The 14,495-nt window shown below is 35.1% G+C and overlaps 1 protein-coding gene across 2 annotated transcripts in view; it reads left to right on the forward strand.

The window, feature by feature from the left end:
* LOC111414277 (uncharacterized) overlaps positions 1 to 14,495 on the forward strand; it is a 347,116-nt gene that overhangs the window by 126,692 nt on the left and 205,929 nt on the right. The window contains exon 2 of one of the 2 annotated variants that reach the window (XM_071198118.1): positions 948 to 1,387. The exons of the other annotated variant lie outside the window; for it this stretch is intronic. The gene's annotated coding sequence lies outside the window, so the exon portion shown is untranslated. The remainder of the gene's footprint in view (positions 1 to 947; positions 1,388 to 14,495) is intronic. 2 annotated transcript variants of the gene reach the window in all.

Raw genomic sequence — 14,495 nt, forward strand, 5'->3', positions numbered from 1 at the left:
CGTTTTGGTGGTATAATGTCAGATTTATCACTGTCGGAATCACTACAATTTATTTCAAAATTATTGAAAAGTGACAACACGATACGCTATTTTTTTGCAATATTCAATATCGCCTTGGGTGTCATAACTTGAAACAGATAACTCGTCACCGGTCAACAACATTTGGGCATAAAAAGACGAGTTAACACGTCACCGGTCAGCAAAGTGTTAAGTTTGTAAATACCAATTTATAAAAACCATATCTCAAAAACTAAGTACGATAATTCAATTAAACAAATTTTGCACATAAAGGTGAAATGTGTTTATTATTACTCTACTGGTTTCGCTCCTTTCGGAGCATCCTCAGGAGTTCGTCAACTCAGTTTTTGAAATTCTAAACATGCTATTAGGTATTTTATGATATAGCACATGTTTAAGAATTAACATTTACATTTTTAATAGTGAATTACTTTAACAAAATATCAGATAGCATGTTTAGAAGGTCAAAAACTGAATTGACGAACTCCTGAGGATGCTCCGAAAGGAGCGAAACCAGTAGAGTAATAATAAACACATTTCACCTTTAAGTGCAAAATTTGTTTAATTGAATTTCCCAGGTGAAAACAAAATAAAAAAAAAATAATATTAAGTAAGATAAGACTCTGGGGTTCTCGCAAATCCCCGTGATATAATTGTTTAACTCCACTTGGAATTTCTTGATCTCTTGGTTATGTTGTTTAAAATGTAATGTGACACATGGTATCTCAACTTTTAGTAAATGTGCTAAATTTAGAAGATATTGAATAAATTCTAACAATAACTATTAAACTGAGCTTACAAAAATGTATCAAAATTACCCTATTATACCTAAACATTCATTATTGTTGTTTCTTGTAATATTTATATCTTTACAATAATTTATAATAACGCATTATAAAACCAATAAAAAAAATATATTTATTTCACAGATACTTTTACTCTTCAACGACTTCGTCAAAATCATAATTCAACGGACCTTAAAATTTTTTCGAAAAAAGTTTTTGAACTTATTTTTTGTGATAATTAATTAATTGCGCGTTTAAGTGTTAAGTTTTCCTCTTTGGTGTAAAACAGATTTTCGCGGTGTTAAGGGTGGTGTCGGAGCTGCAAGGGGGGCGGGAAGCTCCAAAGGGCTGCCGCCGATATAAGCAGTGCAGTGGCGTGCTGTCGCGATGGGAGCGGCAGAGAGCTGACGGCGGATAACAGCGGGAGGCGTCGCGGCGGCAGCGACGGCCGCCGTCAATGCGGTCTTTGCTCGCTCGTCGCTCGCGCCTTCCGAAGAGCCGTCTGTGGAGCTCCCAGTCGAAGAGGAAGCGGCGATTCCATACAAGAATTAACACCACAGGCTCAAGAAGAAGAAACAATTACTGTAAGTAGATTTTTTGGTGGTCTCTTACTGAAACTGTCAAAAGTAAAATAAATTAGTTGTGCTGAACCAACACGATAATCACGCTATTTGACGTACCTCGCACACGTCGACTGGTGCGCGTTGCAACATTTATCAACACTAGTTACAGCGAGTAAACCGACCTACCTCTGCGCGCTGGGGGAAATGTTGCAAATGTTCCCTGAATGTTCGTTGAGTCGAGATTAAACGTTAGTCCACGATATACTATACGAGTATGCTCCCTCGGGATCACGTTTCTTTCAGGAAAATTGGACGTCCAAATGCAACGCTGCCAAAATGGTACCACCATTAGTCGCGAATACGTAACATGCTATCCAATTTTAAATCATTACTGCTTTCAAATTGTCGAAGGCAACCGAATGTTGCCAACTTTGATAATAGTTGTTTCCATATGAATTGGTGTATGAACTCGGACGAAATAAATAAATCATTCAAACTAAATAATAATATAAGTTAATAAATTGTATTCATAAAAAATTTTAACATACAGTAAAACCTCGATATAACGGATTAATGCGGAAAAGGGAGTGTCGATAAGAGAAAGATATTTATTTGGTTTTTTACAGCAGGAGATATGCCACTAATAGTACTTTCAACAGGCCAAAAATTAAATTTATCGTAATTTGAAAAATGCCATTTAAAAAAAAAAGTGGTGGCCAAAGCTTAAACTATTATTAAGATTTTAATAATAGTTTAATAATTTTAAGGCCCATTGTAGTAAAAAAAAACAAAAAAAATATGCAAGAAAATAACATTTTTATTGTTTACAAAAGTAATTAAATGTTGGAATAAGAAGCCAAATAGGTAGGTACCTACCTATAAATAAAAAACAACTTAATTATATTTATTGCTCTCATTAATTGTAAAAAATCCTCTCTTGGAGGGCTGCGGTATATTAACGACCTCTAAAATTACTTCAGCTTCATACCATCCTTTGGTATCTTCAGACGAAGGCCACTTCCATTGATTTGTTATTTTTTAATTTAATTTGAATAACTTGTCCTGGGTAAACTTGCTTTTCATATAAAAATAAAACAAAGTTTCCGTTATTAATATGTTCAATTGTCTTGTTGTCATTGCTTCGTGTTGTCAGACCTTCCACGCCAACTTCCTCAGATCAAGATCAAGATCACAGTCCTCAATCTCCGAAGAAATGAAAATATTATAGGAGACTCAGAGTCATTGGAAATTCTTCGTCTTGCCTTTTCTGAAGAAATTTTCGTAACTTGACTTGGTCCAGCGATCGCTTCTGGTTGAATATCCGAAACGGAAATGCTTCTACCAGGTAGCGCACTCACTTATTTCCTCTTAGTGCCTTGGGTCTGTTGAGGAAACCTTCTGTCCTGAGAAGATCTATTACTGAGACGCTTATATTAAGCTGTACATTTGGGTCTAGATTTTCAATCCCTGGAATTTGGTCTAAAACTTTTCTTCTAGCAAGGGTAAATGCAAGAACATTCTCAAGTGATTTACGAAAATATGAGGGACCAATTTTTTCTCATATTTATAGTTTTAAGTTCCTTATAGTATGTACAGCGTATTAATTAATTATCGTACCCGACGTCATCATTGCAAGTATGCAACCTATATCGCAGTGCAATACGCATCATACGCAAATCGCGTATTGCAATACCAATACTGTGATATTGGTTGCATACTTGCAATGATGACGTCGGATACGATAATTAATTAGCACACTGTATAAGTCATATATACTTTGATATTAGAAAATTTTACATCAATTTTTTTATGGTAGAGGAAAGAAACAAGTTTCAGAAATCGGCCAAAGCCACCTACGTTTACGGTATATGAAAAATATTTAATTTACACTTTAAACTGTTTGAATGAATAATTTTAATGCACACAAATTTGGACAGCTACTGTTGCCTTCTGTATTAGTCAGTTCTACTATTAGTTCAATAAAAATATGCTACCATCTAGCGCTGAATAACAACTAAAACTAGAACTAACACTAGACCTAGAACTAGAAACCTTCGAGTTTAGCCGTCTATAGTCTTTGTGTATCACTATAATATTTAGTGTTGAATTAAGAATTATTTAGAGATCTTTAATTATTAGAACGTGTTGGTAGGAGGAATATTATGTATTGATTTTTTTTAATATTACATTTTTTTAATATTACGTTTACATAAATTACATATCGGGTAGGCGGACCAACCAACCTTGCACAGCGACCCTAAGGATCTACTGTATCCAATAGATAACGTTATCAAATTTCACCGTGCAGTCCAATGCTCTTAACATACATTAATACCTTGTTCGGTGAAAAGTCATTGTCATCATCCTTTGGGGAAATAAACTGCGATTCAAAAATCGGGAACCTGATACGATTAACATCAGGGCAGTGGCGACCGTCTCCTCGTTCTAGGCATATAGTCGGCATTCACCATCGTCGGCTAGACCCAACAAGTTGAGGTGTGTTTTTAATCGGCAGAGCCTAGTAAAGATACCGATTAGAACTTTAATGCTGCTACGAGCAAGTCCTAAAACATTCCCGGGTTTGGCAATGGCGATGTTAATAAACATCTTAGCATGCCTCATTCCAGGAGAACTGGTCCACAGTAGGCGAAGTTTCTCTTCAGCCCACCGTCCAATCCTATGTTTGGCCAACGCAAATGATATACCAACTGCTGGCTGAGGCCCCTCAAACGCTTTAGCGCTGCTCCCTCGTGTTAGATCATCTGCCGTTTCATTGCCAGCAACCCCAGAGTTATTTGGGACCCATATCAGAGAAACTCTATCAGAACTCAGTGTGTTTAAAGTTCTTTTATAACCATTAACCAGAGCTGACACCGTTTTCACGGCCTGTAGAGCGGCTCGACTGTCTGAGAAAAATCGTACTGTCATGTTCTTCACCCCTCTCGCAAGAAGGATTTTAGCATCCATGTCAATAGTAAATATTTCCGCCTGAATACAGTACAGTACGTTCGTCCCCTGGCTGTAAGCTTGTTTAATCTGTGGTGTCTAGCAGTATATTCCTGCCCCAACCCCCTTCCGGCGTTTTTGATCCATCTGTGAACATGCAAATATCCGCCTGAACTAGAGAGTTTTCGTTTGCGATCCAGGACTGCCGTTCAGGTAGTACAATTTGGTATCGAGCATTAATCACTGATAGTCTTCCCGCCAAATCTGACGGCATTAATAGCACAGTATCAGTGCTTATAACGTCTTTCGCAGCCCATTGGTAGGACATGTCGGAATAGTTTTGAGGATATTGCCTAAATCTGTAAATGATAATTTAGCCACTTTCTCTATATGCAAATGCAAAGGAGATAGGCCAAGCAGAACATCCATTGCTAGAGTTGGCGTTGTGCTTATCGCACCAGAGATTGCCAATCCAGCTACTCGTTGAACATTTGAAGATTGTACATGATTATAATTCAAATCATCATACAATATAGGGGTAAGACTACGTTAACGACTTTACAAAGACTACGACAAGTACACAAGTATAGTCTAGTTTAGTGTAAAACTTCCTGCAAATGTTCATTCCATGAGAGGGTTTTGTCTAGATATTTGACTTCCTTTGAGAAAGGAATTTCTTCACCGTGGATAGTTGGGCGGATTAGTACATCCAACTTTCCTCTCCTGGTGAAAGGCACAACGGTTGTCTTTTGTATGTTTATCGAGAGATTCTCTTCCTTACACCCAGCGCAAATGGTATTTAGGGTCACCTGGAGGTAATATCACATAGTAATATCTAACTTATCTCAAGCTTTTTGATAAAATAAAAAGATTTCGACATCAAGCGAAGCGGGTCTGTACGGTTACGCTACAGATACTTCTTCCGCCAAAATGATAAATACAATAAAAGAAAAAGATAACGATAAGGCTTGTAAAATTAAGAAAAAGTTACACTCTTTTTAGTTTTAATCTTTTGAGATCGAGAAGAAATTGAATTTGGAAACATTATATTTTTAATTATAATTCATTACACCAAAATTTTTTGAGCAATTTAAAACGGCCTTCATATCTAGGTGACAAGGAAGGTGTCTTTCCTTCTAATTTAAGAAAGACAAAATTTGAATCAAATAAGTGTTTATTATTATTAATAAATTGTTTTGTGAAGAATGATGAAACGTCGTGGTCGGTCTAAGATTTGCTTTTGATAAGTGTCAACATTACTATACGATTTGATTAAAAAATTCACCGGAGAGTCGTAATGGTTGACCAAAAACTACCTCTGCAGGTTGGAATGGACATTTGCAGGGAGTTTTGCACAAAGCTAGACTATCCTTGTGGACTTGTCGCAGTCTTTGTGGAAAAAATTGGGGTCTTACCCCTGAAAGACTGTACTGGCTCTATGTGACTGTGGTTAGACCTATGATCACATACGGAGCAGCAGCCTGGTATAGGAAAGTCCGACAGACTTCAGTTATCAGTCAACTTTCACGAATTCAACGAGTAGCTGGATTGGCAATCTCTGGTACGATAGGCACAACGCCAACTCTAGCAATGGAGGTTCTGCTTGGCCTATCTCCTCTGCATTTGCATATAGAGAAAGTGGCTAGAACAACCATTTACAGATTTAAGCAATATGCTCAAAACTGTTCCGACATGTCCTACCAATGGGCTGCGGAAGACATTATAAGCACTGATATTGTGCTATCAATGCCGTCAGATTTGGTGGTATCACTATCAGTGATTAATGCTCGATACCAGATTGTACTGCCTGAGCGGCAGTCCTGGATCGAAAATGAAAATTCTCTGGTTCGGGCAGACATTTGCTTGTACACAGATGGATCAAAAACGCCTGAAGGGGTAGGAGCAGGAGTATACTGCCAGACACCTCGAATTAAGCAAGCCTACAGCCTGGGTACGTACTGTACTGTATTCCAGGCGGAAGTATTTGCTATTGACATGGGTGCTAAAATCCTTCTTGAAAGAGGGGTGAAGAACATGACAGTACGAATTTTCTCAGACAGTCAAGCCGCTCTCCAGGCGCTGCAAGCCGTGAAAACGGTGTCGGCTCTGGTTAATGATTGTAAGAGAACAATCATCTGGGTCCCGGGTCACTCTGGGGTTGCTGGCAATGAAGTGGCAGATAAGCTAGCACGAGATGGCAGCGCTGAGGCGTTTGTGTGGGCGTATGTACGTATGTATGTATGTACCTCTGCAGGTGAACAACCTAAATCTTCTTTTAATAAGATCTGACAATGAGAGCAAATAGAACGATTGTATCATCATATTAAAGGACATATGAAATAGGACATATGAATGAAAACTATGCAACAATCTAGCGCTGAATAACAATTAATACTAGGACTACCGACTTTGATATACAGGAAGATTCTAAAAACCGCTGACAGACTTCTAGGGTAGGTAATACATCAAAAATTAAGCTGAAAAGTCTTAATAATAATAATAATAATAATAAATGACTTTATTGTCTCCATTACAAAAAAGAAACTACAATACAAATATATACATAATGTATGGAGATCAAACGGCGGGATCCAGAATAGTCTGTTCTATCCAACCGTAAAATAAAAAAAAAAAGTTCTATGAATTATAACAAATAAAAAGAAAAAAAAACAAAGGCAAAATCTTGAAATCATTAATACAGTATCACCCGCATCATATCAAATCTAAATTTAAACATAATTAAATTAAATGAAAGGGCCCAAAAGACCCAAACGTAAATTAAATGAAAGAGAAAAAAAAAAGAAATGAGGAGCAAAAAAAGAAAAAAAAAAAAATAATAATGAAAATTAAAAAAGGACTCAGTGTAATAACTGATGGCTTAACTGTTAACATCGTAACAATGACTTTATATCAATAAGAATAAGGTCACAAAAAAATCACAGAGAAACAAAGAATAACAAACATCAGACAAGACCCGTTGACTGCTGAAAAATCATATTCCTCAATTTTATTCGAAATTGGTCATATTTCAGTTGACGTAGTGCATGTGGCAAGCTTCCATACGATTTATAAACATGATATGTAAATGACCTTTGAAAAAGTGATGTTCTATGTTTTGGAGGATAGAAACTAATACCTGACCTTGTCTGACTTCCCTCGCACTGTGGTTTATATTTAATTTTATGATGCAGGTACTCCGGGACTCCAGAGGTAACGATTCTATGATAGAGAGACAAACTATGAAACTCCCGTCGAGAGCTCATGTTCAGCCACCCAGCATCCTTAAGTTTATAAGAAACTCTATCAAATTTGCGAATCCCATAAATGAATCTGAGGCAACTATTCTGAACCTTTTGTATAGTTCGTGACGTGACCGCATCTATAGCCCTATGATATACAGCAGACATATAATTAAATTGCGAAAGAACAAACATATCACAGAGGAGCACTTTTAATTTCAAAGGTAAACATGAACGATGCGGGTACAGCCGACGCAAAAAAAAATATGATCTCTGAATATATGTTTGAATTTGTTTTCTAAATCTTAAGCTAGTATCTAAAATCATACCAAGACACTTAGCTTCAGAGACCTTTTTAATTAAGGTGTTATTCATCTTAATGGCTAAGTGCGAAGTAGGGTTGCGCTGTTGCCCATTAAAACTCATCCACATAGATTTGTCAGGATTTATTTTAAGCTGGTGGTATGTTGCTAATTCAAAAATCGTATCAAGGTCACCGCTAATACCAGCCTCGGCAATACCACTGCCCGCTGTCGCGTATGAAGCGTAAAGCTGGGTATCATCCGCATATGTACTCATTTTACAGAATTTAATAAATTTATTAAATTGTGACGTATAGATAGAAAATAAAATAGGTCCCAGCACAGATCCTTGGGGAACACCATTACAAAGTGCGAGTTCACCAGAGATGGCATCATCAATTTTCACCCTCTGTGTGCGATCACTAAGATAGCTACTCAATAGTGTTACTGCGCCTTCACCAAAACCCAGATAACGAAGTAGTTTGCTCAAAATGGTGTGGTTAACAGTGTCAAATGCTTTTGAATAGTCTAAAAAAACCACAGCAGTACTCTCTCCCACGTCAACAGCGGACAATATATCATCAGTTAGATTTAACATTGATGTTGTGCAACTATACCCACATCGAAAACCCGATTGTTCTGAAGGGAGCAAACTATTGGTCTCCATATACTCCACCAATTGAGCTTTCATAACCTTTTCTAAAACTTTAGAAAGAACAGGGAGAATACTTATTGGTCGCAAGTCACTATACTCACGTGGGTTATCCTTTTTGAGCAGAGGAATAACCTCTGCGCGTTTCCATTCCAAGGGAAAGACATGGTCAACTAAACAACAATTGAGTAGGTGGGTTAAATATGGCAAAATGGTGGGGCAACACAGTTTGATCATCTCAATGGAAATTCCATCAGTACCAATAGCAGAAGATGTAATAGATGCAATCACGTCAAAAACCAGAGAGATCTCCACAGTCTTAAATGAAAACTGACTACCATAAATAGGAGAACTGTACAGATCAAGGTCAGAAGCCTGTAAATCTTTAATAATGTCATTTACACTGCCTACAAAATAATTATTAATCAGATCAGGATGTTTTAAATTTAAAGGTAGACAAGATTTTTTAATTGGTTTTAAGTTCAAAGTTTTCAAGTTATTCCACATCTGTTTGGTATTGCCCGTAGCAGCAATAGAACCAAAATAAGCTCGCTTTTCATTCCTTATAGCTGCAGTAGTGAGATTACGAAGGGTCTTATAATATTCCCAATGAGCCGGCCTGCTAGTATGTCTAACCTTGGTTTTAGCTTCATTTCTCAACTTAATCATTAATCTAATATTATCAGTCATCCAGGGTGCGGGAGGCTTGGTAAATCGACATTGCTTTATTGGAGCGTGAATATCAAATAAATCAATTAAGGCTTGTGTAAAGAATGAGACCTTGTCGTTAATATCAGTTAGATAAAATATAAAATTGAATGGAACTGATTGTAAATCATGCAGAAAAGATACACTATCAATACGCCTTAATAGTCGTAGAGACTTAAACACTGGAGATTGTCTACCTACATTCACACCAACATCGCAAAATACCATATCATGATCAGACAAATTGCACGGGAGCACTCCACTGCGTAGAACCAGAGTCTTTTCGAACGTTATCAACAAGTCTATCAGAGAAGCCGTTCCAAAAGTAATTCTTGTAGGTACATCAATCAATTGTTGACCTCCAAGGGAATTTAGCAAATTCAACAGATACTCACTATCGCAATTATCCATATTGATTAAATTAACATTAAAATCACCGCAACATATAATTCGATCAGTAAAGCTCAGACAACTTACAACCGAATTCTCAAATTCATCCAGAAATCCTCTGTAATAAACAGCGGGAGGCTTATACACACATCCAACACACAGACACTCGCAACCAAAACGGACTTTTATCCACAACTGCTCAATCTCGAAAGAAGACGGAATAATGGAGAACTCCAAAAAATCACGTAAAACAAAACAAATTCCGCCACCTCTCGACCCCCGATCTCTGCGTATCACATTATATCCATCCACATGAAAAGTGTCATTATCCTGTAGCCAGGTTTCAGACAAGGCCAACACATCCACATTAGTATCAGCAATCAACGTCCTCAAATCTTCAATTTTTGATCGCAATGATCTGATATTTAAATGTATAATCTTTAGAAAATTGCACGCCATACCGTATAGAGAAAGAGTATAAGAAAAAACAGTTAAAGCCAATGAATGAACAATTCAAAAAGTAAACAAAACAAACAAAAAAAAAAAAAAAAAAAAAATCAATCAAATAAGTAAACGAAAAGAAATTTTAAAAAAATAGAAAATAAAGAGTAACAGCAATAGTAATGAAAAAAAATATATATATCCAAAAGAAATGAGATAATGCATGTGTTACATGTTTGTGGCTAAAAATTAAATAAATTCATAACAAACAATAATTACAGTTTGCTACATAGTGCACCTATTTCTTTTACCACATTTATCCTTATAAAAAAGCGTTCCGTCGATCGACCAAACATTCAACTTTCCATACTTATCTTTGAGCGCTTTCATACGAATTAATCGGTCGCGGGTAAGGTCCTCGGTAACACTGTACAACGTCCCCTTCAGTCCTTTCTTTCCACGTAGCACCTCCCTCTTACTTCCGTATCCCAAAAACTTAATTAAAATAGGACGCGCTCTTCCCTGTTTCTTGGTAGAGGAATCATTTTCCGTCTCGCTTGACAAAATAGTTTTTTTACCAGTTCGATGACACCTATCAATATCAGCTGGTGTTATGTTGATAGCCATGTGTTTAAAGAAAATATCCGTCACAAGAGAGACAACATCTTCTTTGTCGTTCTCCTCGACTCCGAAGAGACGTACATTATTCCTGCGACTGTATTGCTCCAACTCGTCAACTTTTTTGGCACATTCCATCCTTATCTCACCATTCTCCTTTCTCAAATCAACCACTTCCGCATTTAAAACCTTAATTTTTTCTTCATACTTATTGATAACAATTTGCAATTGTTTTTCCACCATGGTCGTAATTGCGAGAGTAATCTGTTCTAAGATTTCCCTCTTTTGAAATGCCTTGACAATAATTTCTTCTATCTCCGTTGTTTGTGATCGCGATAAAACCATGATGTGGTAGATTTATAAATTTAAGATTAAATAATTTGAGAATAAAAGAAAGGGAGCCAATCTGAAGCACTGCACTATCACACAGAGAATAGTAGGCGGTATCACTTGTGTAGTGGGAACTTTTGATAAGACACAACTTGTTTTAATTTAATAAACGATCAGAGCCACAACATGCGTGTTATCTACTCGATCGCCATCTTCTTTTTAATATACATGGGGTCGCAAATGCCTCCTTAACAAGATATAGCGGGTCAAAGTTTCTTTAAAATTAAACATTATCTGCAATAAAAAGCCCTTTTTTTAAAATATTGTCAACGCCACTGCTAATTTTGTCAAACGGGCAGTATTTTTGTGTAAAGTGATCAATTATCTATCAATTGGTCTCTTACAAACTTTGATTAAAGCAACAGTTTTTGATTGGATTAACAAATTTTCTACAAACGTGTTTTTCTTATTGCTTTGATCAAAGTTTTGTAGGAGACCAATTGATAGATAATTGATCACTTTACACGAAAATACTGCCCCTTTGATTGCAGATAATGTTTAATTTTAAAGAAACTTTGACCCGCTATATCTCGTTAAGGAAACATTTGCGACCCGATGTATAATAAGACTATTCATCTTAATTTTTCATGTATTATCTACTCTAGAAGTCTGTCAGCGGTTTTTTGAATCATTGTGTATAAATCGTATAGAAAACTCGAGATATACCCCAAGATAATCTATGAACATGGAATAGAGCAACTTTGGGAATAACCCAAGTTGGGCTGTATCTATGAGCGCTAACATTTATATTTGAATATATCAATGTATTAAATAGATAATATTAATAGTGTGACTTAAAAATATTTTGTCCGTTATATCCGAAGTCCGTACTAACGAAGTTTTACTTTATTTTTATATGCACTACTTTTCCTGCTATGCAACTTTAAAGAAGTTTTTATTTAACCATAAAACGTGCCAACAAAAATACGTTAATAAAGCTACATTTTGTTTGACCCAATTCGAAAATACTGAATTTCTTTATTTGCTTCGAAAAACTTTAAAACTTACCCCATATTCTCCCCATAAATATAACGACAGCTTTATCTGATTTCTTCTATATGCGAAGAGTTCGATTTTATTTCGTTTCTTAACGTTGTTATTGATACAATCAAGACGATGCCATAAGAATACGTTTATAATACGTTTCTGTTTTATAGTGAGTTATATTTAGAAAAAATAAAGCTCGCTTAACATTAAGTGGTATGGCACAACCGCGATCCTGACAGTTGCACATATACAGTTTCGGCATCATTTTCGAAGAAATATTCTTTTAAATAACATGACGTTTAAATAAATAAATAGAAAAAATGTAAATAATTTTTGTTATTTTTTAAATACAATCAATTTGATACCTGAAATTGTGATTAAATCTCTCTTTGTGGAATTATTCGTATTAATTAGAGGAATATTAAATTAACGGGAATTCATTCCGTTGCATTTGACAGGGTTGTAATTATTGGTGATATGTGGTGAGTTTCAGTTAATTACAATATCAAGTAAATTAGTAACCAAATATAAATCTGTGCAGAAATGATTATGTACGTCGTATGCTTAGATGTGACATAAAACAACGTAAAAATCGCATAAACCATATACATTTTTGTTATGTGACACAGGTACGGGAAAGAAAATGTGAATATTGCGCTTGACAGGTTATTGTTTTATGATACGTTGGCTCTTTTTTGGGGTATTTTCAACGTTCTGTCTCCATTAGCTTTCAACGGATTCGTTCCCCCCGGAGGAGTTATTATGCAAACCATGGCATCGTTTCGTTTTATTACTCTTAAAAGGCTATCCCTGCCTACTTTTCCCCAGTTGCCCTGTATTTTTAAGCTCGATATCACTTTATCCACAGCACAGAACCCTCGCGCATTAAATATTTAACCTCGTTATAACAACGTTCTGTTCTTTTTCACTTTTTTTTCCTGTAGAATTAGTCACTTTTTTGATGAACCTACTTCTTTGCAGAATATTTAATTTTATATAATATGTTAATTAGGTCATTTTTTACTGCTTTTCCATTCTACTCTGAATTAAATAAGAAAATTTGCATTTTTAAAAAACAATAATAAAACTCGCCATGTTTAGAATATTAAGAGATTAAAAATTTATAAATATAAAATGTTCAAAAGTTGTTAAGTACATAAAAATGACATTAGCAAGAAACGCCTTCCATTAACGCTGCGCTTCTTTGCTGACTTTCAGATCAACGTTTTAGTGTAATCATTTTAATACTTGCCCATAACTAGGATTATTAAATCTCCAGAATAACTGAGAGCTTTATTGAATTATTTTATAAGGCGGTTTATGGTGAGGTTACATAATAACGCAATCACTTCGCATTGCGGATATTTTATGACATTGTAGGTTCTGAGTTTAACGATTCTTTATTTTTGAGTGCTATCTATCCAGCAACAGAGTGTGTTTTCTTTTACTTTTTGAAACTGAATATGATATTCTCATGTTGTATTCTTATTGCTATTACCTGGGAATTCCCAAATGCTAACTTTTCCCAATATTAACATGATATAAAAACATGCATTAAAGCAGAATGTGCTTCCATAATTTCGAAAAACATTCATATATTACATTTCAATCAACTTACGTAACCGGAAATGATGCTTTATCCTGAAATTCAGCCGAATCTTGATATTACCGGGCTTTTTTGAAATTCATTATTACATTACCGATCAATGGACGTTTCGAAAATGTTAGCCTATCAGTGTCACACAAAAACGTGAAAAAGATGAGTTACGCTTGCCACTTGCTTTATAAATTCAAATTTTGAAAAAATCATATCTCAAAATGTAATTATATTAAGATAAAATACATCAAAAATACAATGATAAAATTCCCCGTATTTGTTATTTCTACAACATTTGAATATTTTTCAATTCATCTTTTCATTTTCATAATAAATTATGTTTATAAATACGAAATTTGAAAAAGTCATGTCTCATAAACGAATCTAAATCTTAAGATGAAATAAAAACCATTTTATAGTAAATTTAATCCAGTTTAAACACACCAAAAAGATTTTCTTAGTTTATATAAATTCTGATGATATGATTGTTTTAATTTAACTCTGAATGTATTGAGGTTAAGGTTGATGTAAATACAATTTCAAGCATCGTATCACGGGAACGAATTAAGATATCACCATGAAATAAAAATCATTTTAAAGCAAATTTAGTTAATATATAATGAGTTTAAAATTATTTATTTATTTCTACAAACTTGGACATTATAACTTTTTTAATTCAACTTTACGTTTTTCAAATAATTATATCTCCAGCAATCAAGTTTTTAAATTGAAATAAAAACCATATTATTACAAATTTAATGTAGTTTTGATACGCCAGAACTAATTTATTTATTCTTGTATATCCCGGTGATATAATTTTTTATTGCAGCTTTGAATTTATTGAGCTTACGTTGATTAA

Source organism: Onthophagus taurus, chromosome 1 (genome assembly GCF_036711975.1).
Source record: "Onthophagus taurus isolate NC chromosome 1, IU_Otau_3.0, whole genome shotgun sequence".
Taxonomy (NCBI): Eukaryota; Metazoa; Arthropoda; class Insecta; order Coleoptera; family Scarabaeidae; genus Onthophagus; species Onthophagus taurus.